General features: G+C 49.7%; 1 protein-coding gene across 4 annotated transcripts in view; it reads left to right on the top strand.

Annotated features, from left to right (window-relative positions):
- Window positions 1–13,455, top strand: part of KIF1B (kinesin family member 1B) — a 1,137,443-nt gene that overhangs the window by 787,192 nt on the left and 336,796 nt on the right. The gene's annotated exons all lie outside the window — the stretch shown is intronic.

Genomic DNA, 13,455 nt, shown 5'->3' with positions numbered 1-13,455 from the left:
CCATCCTCCAATTGGCGTAACAAGGCACAACAAGGAGAATTATTTTCATTTCTCCTAATTTTTTCTCTTTGAATGTATGCTATAATACACAGCATACATTGAAGGAGAAAAATGCCTTTACAGATTGTTTTTGTACAGGACGGTGTGTCTTCCTGCACAAAAGCAAATTCTGCATGACACAGATATCCTTGCGCCATGGTGCAAGGGTGCCTGTGTCATCGCATGGCTGCAGTTTAAGCAGCAGTGCAGAGGGGAAGCATAGACTTGCAACATATTTATGTACATATGTTGCATCCCTGTGCTTCGGACGTCCTACAGCACACTGCAGCTAAAGAGCTAAAAGTGTCATGCTACAGTACTTCCTTATAGTTCTGCACTTATACATACACCATACAGTACTAATGCATTATTTCAGTCAATTATGCACTATGCATACATTCAAACAAACTTTCATACACTATCATACAAATATAGCTCTTTCTTTAACCAGAGAAGTTAGTTCTGAAAATAACTTTTTTTTTGTTTTTTTGTTTTAGAATTTTTTTTTTTTAACAATTTTCAGATTTTTTTGTTTTTTGAAAAGAAAAAAGGACGAAAAAAAACAGTGAACTAACAGCCCAGAAAAAAAAGTCTAACAGCAGTGGTTTTGTTGTGCTGCACAGACTAAGTCCACAGACTGCTCTCCGTAGCACAAAAGTTGGTTGCACTTGATGCAGTGTATTTTTATGTGTGCAAATTCGGAACGTATGTCCGGACGTGCTGGCGAAGAGGAACTGGCAGAAGTACTTGGGACTGCAGTTTGAGGGTTGTCTCGAAGTCTCCTGCACTCCTCCCGAGACAGATTAAGGGTGCAGACTCTTAAGATGTTTGTACATACTTGCAGTGCCGCAAGAGTACTTTTTATCCGCACTGCATCTTGAAAGAACGTTACCACAGATTTTACAGGTGACTTTTGTGGCATTCACCTTCTTTTGTCCTTCAGGGTAGGTAAAAAACTTCCACACCACTGAAGAAGGTCTTTTGGAGGTGGAGATTCCACAACAAATTCTTCGTCCGAAGAATGGTCTGATTCTTGTGGTGGCTGTTGTCCTGAAGCCATTTTGTCCTCAAATTGGAAAATATCAGAAAAGAAATAATCCAAAAGAAGTTCTTCTCAGCTAAGAGATCTGTCTCCAAAGAAGCTCTAAGAAGAATGATTGAAATGGGTGGGGTCCTTCAATAGTTACAATGGGAAAAGTTATGAACCAATCAAATCTATTTTTTTCTGGTCACATGGGATCCAAGTAGGGTGCGCACACCAGCGCGACTAAGCAAAATTGCCTTTAAAAGTAATATAACTATTAAAAGTAAAAGAATACTATTTTTATGATTAGCTCAGATAATGTCTTGCCTTAATATTTATATTAAATATATATATATATATATATATATGTTTTTGGACGTTAACATTTTTTGCGGAAGTCGCGCACCCACCGCGTTGAACACGTATATGACGTCACGTGGAACCATGTGACCCTCGGGTACCGTAATACGTACATGTCGCGTATGCACCAGAAGTCTCATATCGGTCGCATAGCAATCGCCCAGTAAAATTCTTTTTTTTTTTTTTTTTTTTTTCTTTTTTTTTTTAAAAACCTTTATTGAGAGACACGTATAAGTACAAGCGCTGGCCTACAACCACAGGGGCCGGCCGCAAAGTCAGGAGAATCAAAATAACAAAGCAATGTATACGATAGGGTAAATACAGGATGGATGCAAATAAAGTCGTTACATCGCCAGCGCCAGGATAAAAGAGGTTTCATTTTACATTATATAAAGGAGGCAGCAACCATATCTACCAGCGCGTCATGCAACATATACAGAAAAGAAGGGGGGGGGGCGGGAGGGAAATAGCCCCCCACGCAAGCAGACGACCACAGTAGGGCAAAGCCCAAAGACCTCACACGCCCATACCAGGTGCAGAATAGAGGAAGAATACCAGCATACAAATAAAGTGGACGCCACACGTACAGCCCACCCGCCCCGAAAAAGGAGAAAGTGCAGACGCTAGCGAAACAGAGGAGTAAACACCAAGGGACATAGCCCACCCCCTGGAAAAGGCAAAAAAGGGGCCATAGAATAAAACAAACTAAAATAACAAACACCCCCCCCACCCTACATCACTGTAATGGCTACGGCCTACCCCACTAAACAGCGTGCCTGTCGCCCAGAGTCACCCGAAATATAGAAAAAGAGAAAGAGAATTATAACGAAGAAAGAGAGGGGAATAAGAAAAGGAAGGAGAAGAAAAGGAAGAAAGAGAGAGGAGAGGAGCCAGCGACCGAGACATAAAACACTACCCCCGCAACAATAATGCACTAATCGAGGTCGAAAAGGAGAGTCAAGAAAAGCCTACACCAGGATGTAAACAGGAACCATCCAGAATAACGAGGCCCGGAGATGCCATGTAAAAAGGGTCCCACAGACATCCGGGCACGATCACCCCTGTCCACTTTTATGAAGAGTCGAGCCTCCCAACCCCGCCACAGCCAAAAAACAGCAGAACACAGTGGGTCCATACCAGTCAAGAAAAGCCGGCGGGATCTCCGCAAAACAACGTCCCGGCAAACTAGAAGCAACCAGGAGAACTCGGCAACAGTCAGAATGCAAAAGTTCCTCAAAGATCCACGTGGTCAAGCACAGTATCTGGGCCGTCCAGCACGAAGCAAAGAAAACAGGATGTAGAAAGCACTGCAGCATCGGTACCGGGTCCGCTAGATCCCATAGAATCGAGCACCCAGCCGGAGATCCCAGCACAGCCGCCGGCGAAGTTTCAGGCAGTACAATTCGGGGAGACGACACTTCGTCACAAAATGGCGGAGCCACCATGGCAGCTATCCGCAACTCCAAGGCTCGACATTTCAAGGACAGGTCGATCCGCAGAGCAGTCAGGGCAAACCAGATAGCACTCCGAGTAGGGGCCGCCCAAACCAAACGAGGGCTGGAGAAAGCAAATGCGGCAGCCTCCCTGTCTCCAGGAGAAAGACACCCCGAGGGGCCATCCGCCATCTTAAGTACAGCACCCTCCGCCATCGCCGCAGGTTCTTCCAAGTCCATCAGGAGCACCGGCGGCCCCAGGGCTCACCGCCAAACCGCGGCGGATGGCGCTCGGCGGAGAAAGGAGAGTCACCAGAAGAACGGGTGTGCTCCCCACAGCACTCGGGGGGAGCCCAGCACCGGATCCCGGGCGGGACTAACAACAGGAGTGGGTTTCTCACTTGAGGGGTGCCGGACAGCGCGGCTTCTCTTCTTCGGGCCGGTAGGCGAACGGACATGCGGGGTGGCCCACCAGCAGGGGCGGGTCTGCCCCAGGGGTCCCGGCCCGCGGCTCTCAGGCTCCCACCATCGGGTCTCTCCACCGGTTCCGGACCGCCGGCACTCCGATCATCTCCGGGCAGGCATAGCACTCGAGGCCCCGGCGTCAGGGCCGGGAAGGCCAACAAAGTGACCAGGGCAGAACGCCGGAATCACTGCACGCCAGAGCCCCGGAAAAGGATGGTAAGTGAAGGCTCTTCCTCAGTGACCAAATTCGGAACACCCCGAGCAGGATCAAATACAGGATAGGTGGCGGGGAGGAAGAGATCACGGAGCGAGGCGGTTATGCGACCGTTCCGATCGCCATCTTGGCTCCTCCCCCCCAGTAAAATTCTTAACCGTCGCACACCCTACGCGGATCCTACACAACAATCCTAAAATGACAGCTCGGTTCCTCGCAGTGATCGAGAAAGGTGTGCTTTGGGTGTGCGACTCCCAAAAAAAATAGAAAAAAAAAATAAAGAAAAGAATATAAATATATTTAAAAAAATATAAAATAAAAAAATATATATTTTTTAAATTAAAAAAATATATATATTTTTTTTTTATTCTTTTTATTATATTCATCATTAACATGACATAGGCATTCAGCTGATATAAGTACATACTGAGAATCGGCAAAAACACATCCCCAACACAATATTACAGTAAAAGTCAATACTCCACCTCCCTGAACAGTACTCCATAGAATATTCACATCTCTCTCCCTAGTGTTCCTCATCTGTACTCTCGTCTGCCTGATCTTACGGTGGTTCACAAATATCTCCCCTAAATTTATTCCATGCCCCCCAGATCTTACTCCACTTCCGGGGACAGCCGCGATTAAGGAATACCGTTCTTTCGGCTACCATAACCGTGTTCATGTCTTTACACCATGCGGCGAGCGACAGTATTTCAGCAGCCCCCCATTTTTGGGCGATGTTGTGCTTGGCTATCATTGTCCCAAGTGTGGCCCAATCTTGTGCTGGATGAGTAAGGTCATTTGGCTCCCAAACATTTAATAAGCATCTTTTGGGCTCTGGCAATAGTGACACCTCCTCTGTTTGTGATATTGTTCGCATCACTTTTGTCCAGTAGTCCATAATCTTCGTGCATTCCCATATGGTGTGGTAGAAGGTACCCTCCTCCCCACAGCGTCTCAGGCAGTATGGGTGCGATGTTTTACCTATCCTATACAAGGTGAGTCTGTAGTAGTAAGTTCTATGAAGGATTTATAGTTGTATTAGTCTAAATCGTGAGGGTATATCCACCTCCCGCGGTGAGGCCCATGCCTCCTGCCATGCTTTGTCATCAAGATCACCTACATCGGGAGACCATTTTTCCCTAAGTGGTATCGTAGAGTCCAGCAGGTTAACTAATTTTCGGTAAGTGAATGACGTAGCTCGCTTATGCATGTATTCTGTCAATAACCTGTCTTTGAGAGGCGAAGCTTCCAGGACCCCGGTGCCAGGCGGCAGGGCCGCTGTCAGTGCATGTTTAATCTGTGTGTATCGGAAGATTTCCGAGGGTGCCAGCTCGTATTGTTGCTGGAGGCGCTCAAATGCAACTACGTTCCCCTTATACCACATGTCTCCTACTGTGGATATGCCAATGGCGTCCCATTGATCAAAGCCCTTACTATTCCTGAGCCCTCCTAGTTGCCTCGTGTCCCAAAGAGGACAGAGTTGGGTTGCCAGCCCAATTTAACCTGTGCAGCATGCCATGTAGTAACAGTATGTTTTGCGGATCCTATTAGTGTGGGTGCTTGCTTTTTATTGTAGAGTGTCGACAACATACTCCCGGTTCCCAATTCAAATCTGTCTGCCTTAAACGCAGGGTCTGCTTGCGAAGCGTGTAGCCACTGGTTTACCACCTTTAATTGCGCCGCCCAATAATATAATTGTATGTCCGGGAGTGCTATCCCCCATCATACCATCCTCGAACCAATTTGGCCTGTGCTATGCGTGCCAGTTTGTTTCCCCGCAGCAGGCTGGAAACCTGGGCTGCTATTGCCTTAAAATAACTTGGCGGCACCGAAAATGGCGCATTTTCAAGCGCATACAGAAATCTGGGAAGCACCATCATTTTAAAGAGCGCTGCCTTTCCTATCCGCGTCAGCGGTAACGTCCCCCAGTGTGTTGCTTCCCGCTTTAGGCTCTCCAGCGGGGGCATCAGAGTTCGAGGCATGTGGGCTGCTAAATTCATATCTGTAGCATAGATCGCCGCCTAGTGTTGGGTCCGGATGATTGCACATTGTTGTCCTGGAAGAGTCTTCGAAGTATCACGAGATAGGTGGTTCCTCCCCTGGACTACAGTGCGCATGGGCATCGACTCCATCCCCAGATTGTTTATTTCCGCCATTGGGTTCGGATGTGATTTCGACGTCTCCTGTTCGGAATTGTGATAGAACTTTTTCAAGGCCAAAAGGCCTTCTTTTCACCGTCGGTATTGTTCGCGTTCGGTCCCGTATATCTTCCAGCTCGTGGAGTCGGAAAGCCGGGGGGTCGTGTGACTCTTCGGTGATCGGGGCCTAGTCGACGCAGCAAGACTTCGACGGCATGGAGCGGAGTCCGTTCAAGAAATGTCCTGTGTGTGGATCCAAGTACCCACACATTGACGTCCATCCTGTGTGCAGCAAGTGCCTGTCGCCGGACCACGACGAGGCCAACTGTATGGCCTGTTCCAGATTTAGGTCGAAGAAGACGATCACGCTTCGGCGCGTGGCGCGCCTTGAGGCCCAGCGATCGACTCCGGCACCGGTGGACATCTTTGACGACCCCGAAGCAGACGAGCAAGTGCGTCACCTGCAGATTTCACCTACACCGGTGGAGGTCGAGTCCGACTACGAAGCGGACATACACTGCCAAGACATTGAGGAACTCGTCGAGAAGGTAGGGGACGACGACGAAGCATATGGGGCCATGGAAGATAGCTCGGAGGAAGAGCTATGCCCCGTTCGTACTCTTACGAAGGCTCAGGTCACGGGATCGCCACGCGGCCTTACCCAAGACCATACTCCTCACTCCACGGCCCCGCCTTCCGGCCCGGCTACGGAGACCTCCGCGAAGCCGCCATTACTGAAATCGAAACCGAAACCCTCGGGATCGATGAAAACAAAGATGGCCGACACGCCATCGAAACCGAAGACGTCTGCTCCACCAGCGACGCCGTCTTCTTCGGGGGCCTCCAAACCGATGAATGCTGTCGACCAGGCATAGGTGCCGAAGGTGGTCATGGAGCCAAGCTCGAAGAAGGCCGTCGAGCCGGTGTCGACCAAGGCGGACAAGCCGACCTCCAAGAAGGCTGTCGAGCCTCCGTCAGGACAATCTGTCGCGCCGAAGACCAAGGGGCCCGTAGACGCGAAGTCAGTGAAGGGCGCAGAGCCATGGTCTGCAGTTGTTACTCCTAAAGGGAAACCTGTCGATCCGAAGCCGTCGGCGTCGACGTCTGCGGCAGTGGACAGTGATCGAAGCGCACCAGTCACGGGTGCTCCTGCGCCTCGACCAGACAAGCACGAGTCATCCACGCTAGGGTTTCCCCTGGGGGCGGACCGGGGACATCGGTCGGGTCGACGAAACCGTCCGCTTCCTTTACGAAGCAGGTCTCGGACTCCCTCAAGCGCCTTAAGGACAAGGCTTTGGCATCGGAACCAAAGACTCCTTCCGTACCGAAGCCGGCGGACCCACCGAAAACCACCTCGGCCCCGATCCTCTACACGTTACCGCCTAAGGTGGCGCCGAAGGCCTTTGCACCGCGGTCGGTGCCCAAAGACACTGTGTCGAAGTCAACTCACCCGGCTGGGACTTTGGGTCATCGACATCCATTAGTTGAAGAACGGTCGGAGCATTTCATCGATGCCGACACCGGGAAACTCACGCTATACAAGAGGAAAATAACTTCACAGCCTTTACAGTCGTTTACAATCCCTCTGAAACGAAAGAAGCCTGCACCAGAAGCACCAGTTCTGGTTGAGCAGATTCTTCCTCAGCCTAGGAGGAGTGCAACAGCTTCACCCACTTACTCTGATGGAGATGAAGGGGAGCAGGATGAGGAGTACAATTTTCCTGCTCATACAGAGCATGATGAGCAACAGGACTCATGGATGGACACAGGTGATCGAGGGGACCAGCAGACGGTCCAAGATCCTCAGGTTTATAACGTCAAGCCGTCTCCCACTGAAGATTCTGCGGCTTTTAATGCCTTAATTGAAAGGGCAGCTACAAACCATAAAGTGGAAATGCATGCTGACCCCGTGGAGGTGGACTTCCTTTTTGACACTTTCTCTACTGCTGAAAAAACTGTCAAGACTCTCCCAATGTTGAAAGGAGTCCTTAAGCATGCGGCAGACATTTTCAAGGAACCCACAAGATCAAGGGTTGTCAACCCACGCATTGAGAAGAAGTACAGACCGGCACCTGGCGACCCCACCTACATAAGGGGCCAGTTGCCTTTGGACTCTTTGGTGGTCTCTAATGCCCGCAAGAGGGCAAACTCCCAAACCACGGGTGAAGCTCCTCCCCCAGACAGAGTCAAAAGTGCTGGAGGCTTGGGGGGAAGTAGATAGGATACACACAATGGGTAAACCAAAACACTCTTGTTCTCTGGACGGGACTATAGTTCATAAGAATCATAACATGTTTAGCCTATACTACTGCTTAGCTAATAAACAATGTAATGATGAGTGTACGAACTGATGCCAAGTATCCATGCAACAGCGTCTTTAGTTCTTAGTTATACAAATAGAAAATGTAAGTTGCAGTAATGATTGATTATGGCTGAATGTTGAAGCCACACTATTCCATGTCGATACATATCAAAATGAATATTGCAATGCAACAATAAAAATATATATTTTTTTAAAAGTGCTGGAGGCATCTGGGAAGCGGGTAGCAGCTCAGGCGGCCAACATATGGCGCATCTCAAACACGCAGGCTCTGTTGGCCAGATACGATAGGGCACACTATGACACCCTAGAGCAGCTGTTACAACACCTCCCAGACCAGTTTAAGGAGGGAGTTGAAATGCTTATCCAGGAGGGGAAGCTCATCTCCAACGCTGCTATAAAGTGTGCGCTAGATGTTGCGGACACGGCAGCGAGAGCGATCAACACTCGTGTGATGTTGAGGCGTCAGGCATGGCTCCGCATCTCGGGATTCAAGCCAGAGATACAGACTACTATCCTCAACCAGCCCGTTAATCCTGACAGGTTATTTGGTCCAGAGGTGGACACCACCCTGGAGAAGATCAAAAAAGATACCGAGACTGTCAAGTCCATGGGGGCTCTCCAGTCACAACAATTTAGAGGGAACACTTTTCGTCACTCAGGCAATCGAGGTGTTAACAGAGGACACATGTCGCAGCAGACGCCATTCAATAAAAGTGGTGCGCAATCCTCCTACAGCAATCAGGGCAGAGGTGGAAACAGTGCCAAGGGTAGAGGCAGAGGCAACAACAGTTCCCGTTCCTCTGCCGCCAACAAACAGTGACTCCCTGTCACTGCCCCCGACCATCCAACACCTGTCGGGGGAGGCTCCAACAGTTCCTGCCCATCTGGGAGTCCATCACCACAGACAGGTGGGTCAGGAAACTTATCCAGTTCGGCTATTGTTTGGAGCTGACATCCACCCCACCAAACATGCCCCCAAAACACCGTCCTATGTCAGCAGAGCACTTGCACTTATTGCAGCAGGAGGTTCTGGTGATGCTGCAAAAAGGCGCAATAGAGCTCGTGCCAGTGGAGGAAGAAAAGGGGGTGGTGAATCATTTTGTCCACCATATGCGTGGAAGGGTATACTCAGATGTGAGTCCCTTGCTCATTGCACCATCAGGATTCAAGCAAGCCGGGCCGACGACGCCTGAAATGGCAGAAACCGGTCCCCGGAAGCTTGTTTCCTTCCCAGTATAAGAATTGGCTTGGTAGTTTGGTTTGCCCTGTTCCTATCATGCACTGGGACAGGAACAGACTAATTTGCATATAGCCAAGTTCTGAGCTGGGATGGTGCAGTGAGCTAAAAAACGGTGATGGATCAAGCCCTGATCTTTGGACTGGGTAAGAGTGGTCTGCTTAATTCAGGCACTCTGTTCATCACCACCCCCTTTTCTGAATCATTTTGTCCACCATATGCGTGGAAGGGTATACTCAGATGTGAGTCCCTTGCTCATTGCACCATCAGGATTCAAGCAAGCCGGGCCGACGACGCCTGAAATGGCAGAAACCGGTCCCCGGAAGCTTGTTTCCTTCCCAGTATAAGAATTGGCTTGGTAGTTTGGTTTGCCCTGTTCCCATCATGCACTGGGACAGGAACAGACTAATTTGCATATAGCCAAGTTCTGAGCTGGGATGGTGCAGTGAGCTAAAAAACGGTGATGGATCAAGCCCTGATCTTTGGACTGGGTAAGAGTGGTCTGCTTAATTCAGGCACTCTGTTCATCACCACCCCCTTTTCTGAATCATTTTGTCCACCATATGCGTGGAAGGGTATACTCAGATGTGAGTCCCTTGCTCATTGCACCATCAGGATTCAAGCAAGCCGGGCCGACGACGCCTGAAATGGCAGAAACCGGTCCCCGGAAGCTTGTTTCCTTCCCAGTATAAGAATTGGCTTGGTAGTTTGGTTTGCCCTGTTCCCATCATGCACTGGGACAGGAACAGACTAATTTGCATATAGCCAAGTTCTGACCTGGGATGGTGCAGTGAGCTAAAAAACGGTGATGGATCAAGCCCCGATCTTTGGACTGGGTAAGAGTGGTCTGCTTAATTCAGGCACTCTGTTCATCACCACCCCCTTTTCTGAATCAGTGGAGGAAGAAGGCACAGGGGTTTATTCCCTGTACTTCTTAATCCCAAAAAAGGACGGCTCACTCAGACCGATTCTGGACCTACGCCCCTTGAACCAGTACATTCTTTCAGAACACTTCCACATGTTGACACTGCAGCAGGTTCTTCCCTTGGTACAACGGGGAGACTTCCTCGCAACCTTGGACCTCAAGGATGCTTACTTTCACATACCACTCCACCCATCCCACAGAAAGTACCTCCGGTTCACCATCCAAAACCGACATTACCAGTTCAAGGTACTCCCCTTCGGAGTGACCACTGCTCCCAGAGTGTTCACAAAATGTCTGGCAACAGTGGCGGCGCACCTCCGGAGACAGGGTATACATGTCTACCCTTATCTGGACGACTGGCTCGTTCAGGCAAAGTCAGCCCAGCAGTGCGCCGCAGATATGTCCCACACCATTCACCTCCTTCACAGTCTAGGATTTTCACTGAACTACCCGAAGTCGCACCTTTAGCCGGCCCATGTGCGGCAGTATTCGTGCGCGACGATAAATACTCTGGCTGCCACAGCTCAGCCAAACCCAGACAACATCCAGTCGCTAATCCAGAGGTTCAGACCGCAACACTCAATCCCAGCGAGAGTGTTCATGCAGTTGATAGGCATGATGGCCTCCTGCATCTTCATAGTCCCGCACGCCAGGTTGCATATGCGTCCGCTCCAAGAATGCTTAGCGCATCAGTGGACTCAGGCTCAAGGACAGTTGAACGACCTAGTGTTGGTGACGGGTCGGGCATACAGCTCTCAGCATTGGTGGAATCCACACAACCTTTGCAAGGGCCGCCCGTTCCAAGAGCCTGTGCCACAGATTACACTGACGACGGACGCATCTCTCCAGGGCTGGGGGGCTCATGTGCTCCACTACACAGTGCAGGGACTATGGACGACGCAACAAAAGAAGATGCACATCAACTACTTGGAACTGATGGCAATCTTCATGGCTCTCAAGTCCTTCGAAGTACATCTGTGCAACAAAGTCGTGTTGATCCGGACGGACAACGTGACAGCCATGTACTACATTCAAAAGCAGGGAGGTACGCACTCTCCAGAGTTGTCTCCTCTGGCTCAGAGCATGTGGGAGTGGGCCATTCAGAGGAACATCTTCCTCTTGCTCGATGCATCCATTCCTAATATCATCTGCTATTTGTTGCATCTTTACAAATGCAATCTAGCATACGCTTCCATTCGGATACACTTATCCGCCATAGCGGCTTATCTCCAAAACAGGCAGCATCTCTCTGTCTTCAGGGTGCCTGCCATTAAAGCATTCCTGGAAGGGCTGAAGCGGGTCATCCCTCCCAGGACCCCGCCAGCTCCTGTGTGGAACCTCAATGTGGTACTCACCAGATTGATGGGTCCCCCGTTTGAACCTCTGCATTCGTGTGAGATTCAGTTCCTAACATGGAAAGTGGCTTTTCTCATTGCCATCACGTCTCTACGACGTGTTAGTGAGCTACAGGCGCTCACAATTCAAGAGCCATTTATACAAATTCATTCAAACAGGGTGGTGCTGCGCACTAACCCCAAGTTTCTTCCGAAGGTGGTGTCGCAGTTTCATGTCAATCAAACCATCGAACTGCCCGCATTCTTTCCAAACCCAGAAACGGTAGCAGAAAGAATGCTCCATACGCTTGATGTCAAAAGAGCGCTAATGTACTATATTGACAGAACACAACATTTTAGAAAGACACAGCAACTCTTTCTTGCCTTCGCAGCCCAGCATAAAGGCAACCCCATTTCCAAAGCAGGAATAGCCAGGTGGATCGTTAAGTGTATTCAGATTTGCTATCAGAAGGCTAAGCGCACTTTAACGGTCCCCCCCAGGGAACACTCCACACGCAAGTTGGGGGCCTCCATGGCATTCCTAGGTAACATTCCTTTGGAAGACATTTGTAGGGCAGCCACATGGTCTACACCACATACGTTTACCAAACATTACTGTGTAGATGTGCATTCCAAACAGCAGGCAGCTGTAGGACAGGCTGTTCTCAAAACACTTTTTCAGACTTCTGCAGCTGGCACGGGCGGCCGCCGTTAATGGAGAGACTGCTATGTATTCTATGCTACAGATATGAATTTAGCAGCCCTCATGCCTCGAACTGAATATGCTACTTACCAGTATGCATCTGTTCTTGGCATGTAGGGCTGCTAACATTCATATCAACCGCCCTCTTCCCCGGCGCCCGTAGCGGCTGCAGACTTTTCTTGCATTTAATCTCTAGCATGGCCATCGCTTACACTGTTACACTCCATCTTTGCCACAATGGCTAAAAACAATCTGGGGATGGAGTCGATGCCCATGCGCACTGTAGTCCAGGGGAGGAGCCACCTATCTCGTGATACTTCGAAGACTCTTCCAGGACAACAATGTGCAATCATCCGGACCCAACACTAGGCGGCGATCTATGCTACAGATATGAATGTTAGCAGCCCTACATGCCAAGAACAGATGCATACTGGTAAGTAGCATATTCATTTTGTTTGAGGAAGTCATCAGAGTCGGCTGTGATATAGATACCTAGATATTTAAACGTATCGCCTGTGATCTGGAGTGGGCTGCCTTCAGGAAGTCGTGGAGGAGGGTCATGCAGTACATACAAGATTGATTTGGACCAGTTTATAGTATATCCTGGCGCCCGTCCAAAGAGCTTGCATATATTTAGAAGGACTAGTAGGGAGCGCCTGGGAGTGGCCATATATAATAGGACGTCATCCGCATATAGGGAGATGCGGTCCTCCCACCCTTCCACCCATCTGATTCCTCGTATCATTGGCTCCCACCTAATCCACGCCGCCAACGGCTCTAGCACCAGGGCAAAGAGCAGCAGTGACAGGGGACATCCTTGGTGTGTGCCCCGTGCCAGCGGGAAGTCATCAGAAATGTGCCCGTTGGCCCTAACATGTGCTACCGGCTTAGTGTATAGAAGACTGACCCATGCGCAGTACAGCGAACAAAAGGGCCACTCAACCATATCAAACGCCATTTTGGCGTCCATGGAGAGTATGACCGCTGGTTCCTGAAGACACGGGCCATCACCCCATGCAGGCGTCTCAAGTTCAGTGCCGTTATTTCTGCCTGGCATGAAACCGGACTAATCCGGGTGTATCAGGGTCATAAGGTGCGGCGTTAGTCTAATCGCCAGTAGCTTTGCAAGGATTTTAGCTTCCGCATTGATCAACTATATTGGGTGATATGAGGTACATTCTTCAGCAGGTTTCCCCGGTTTAGGTATCACTACTCTGGTGGCCATTCGTTGATCTAGCGGTAACTCGCCTGTCTGTA

Source organism: Lissotriton helveticus, chromosome 5_1 (genome assembly GCF_964261635.1).
Source record: "Lissotriton helveticus chromosome 5_1, aLisHel1.1, whole genome shotgun sequence".
NCBI lineage: Eukaryota > Metazoa > Chordata > Amphibia > Caudata > Salamandridae > Lissotriton > Lissotriton helveticus.
The sequence above is the reverse complement of the archived record's forward strand: the minus strand, read 5'-3'. Positions and strand labels throughout refer to the sequence as shown.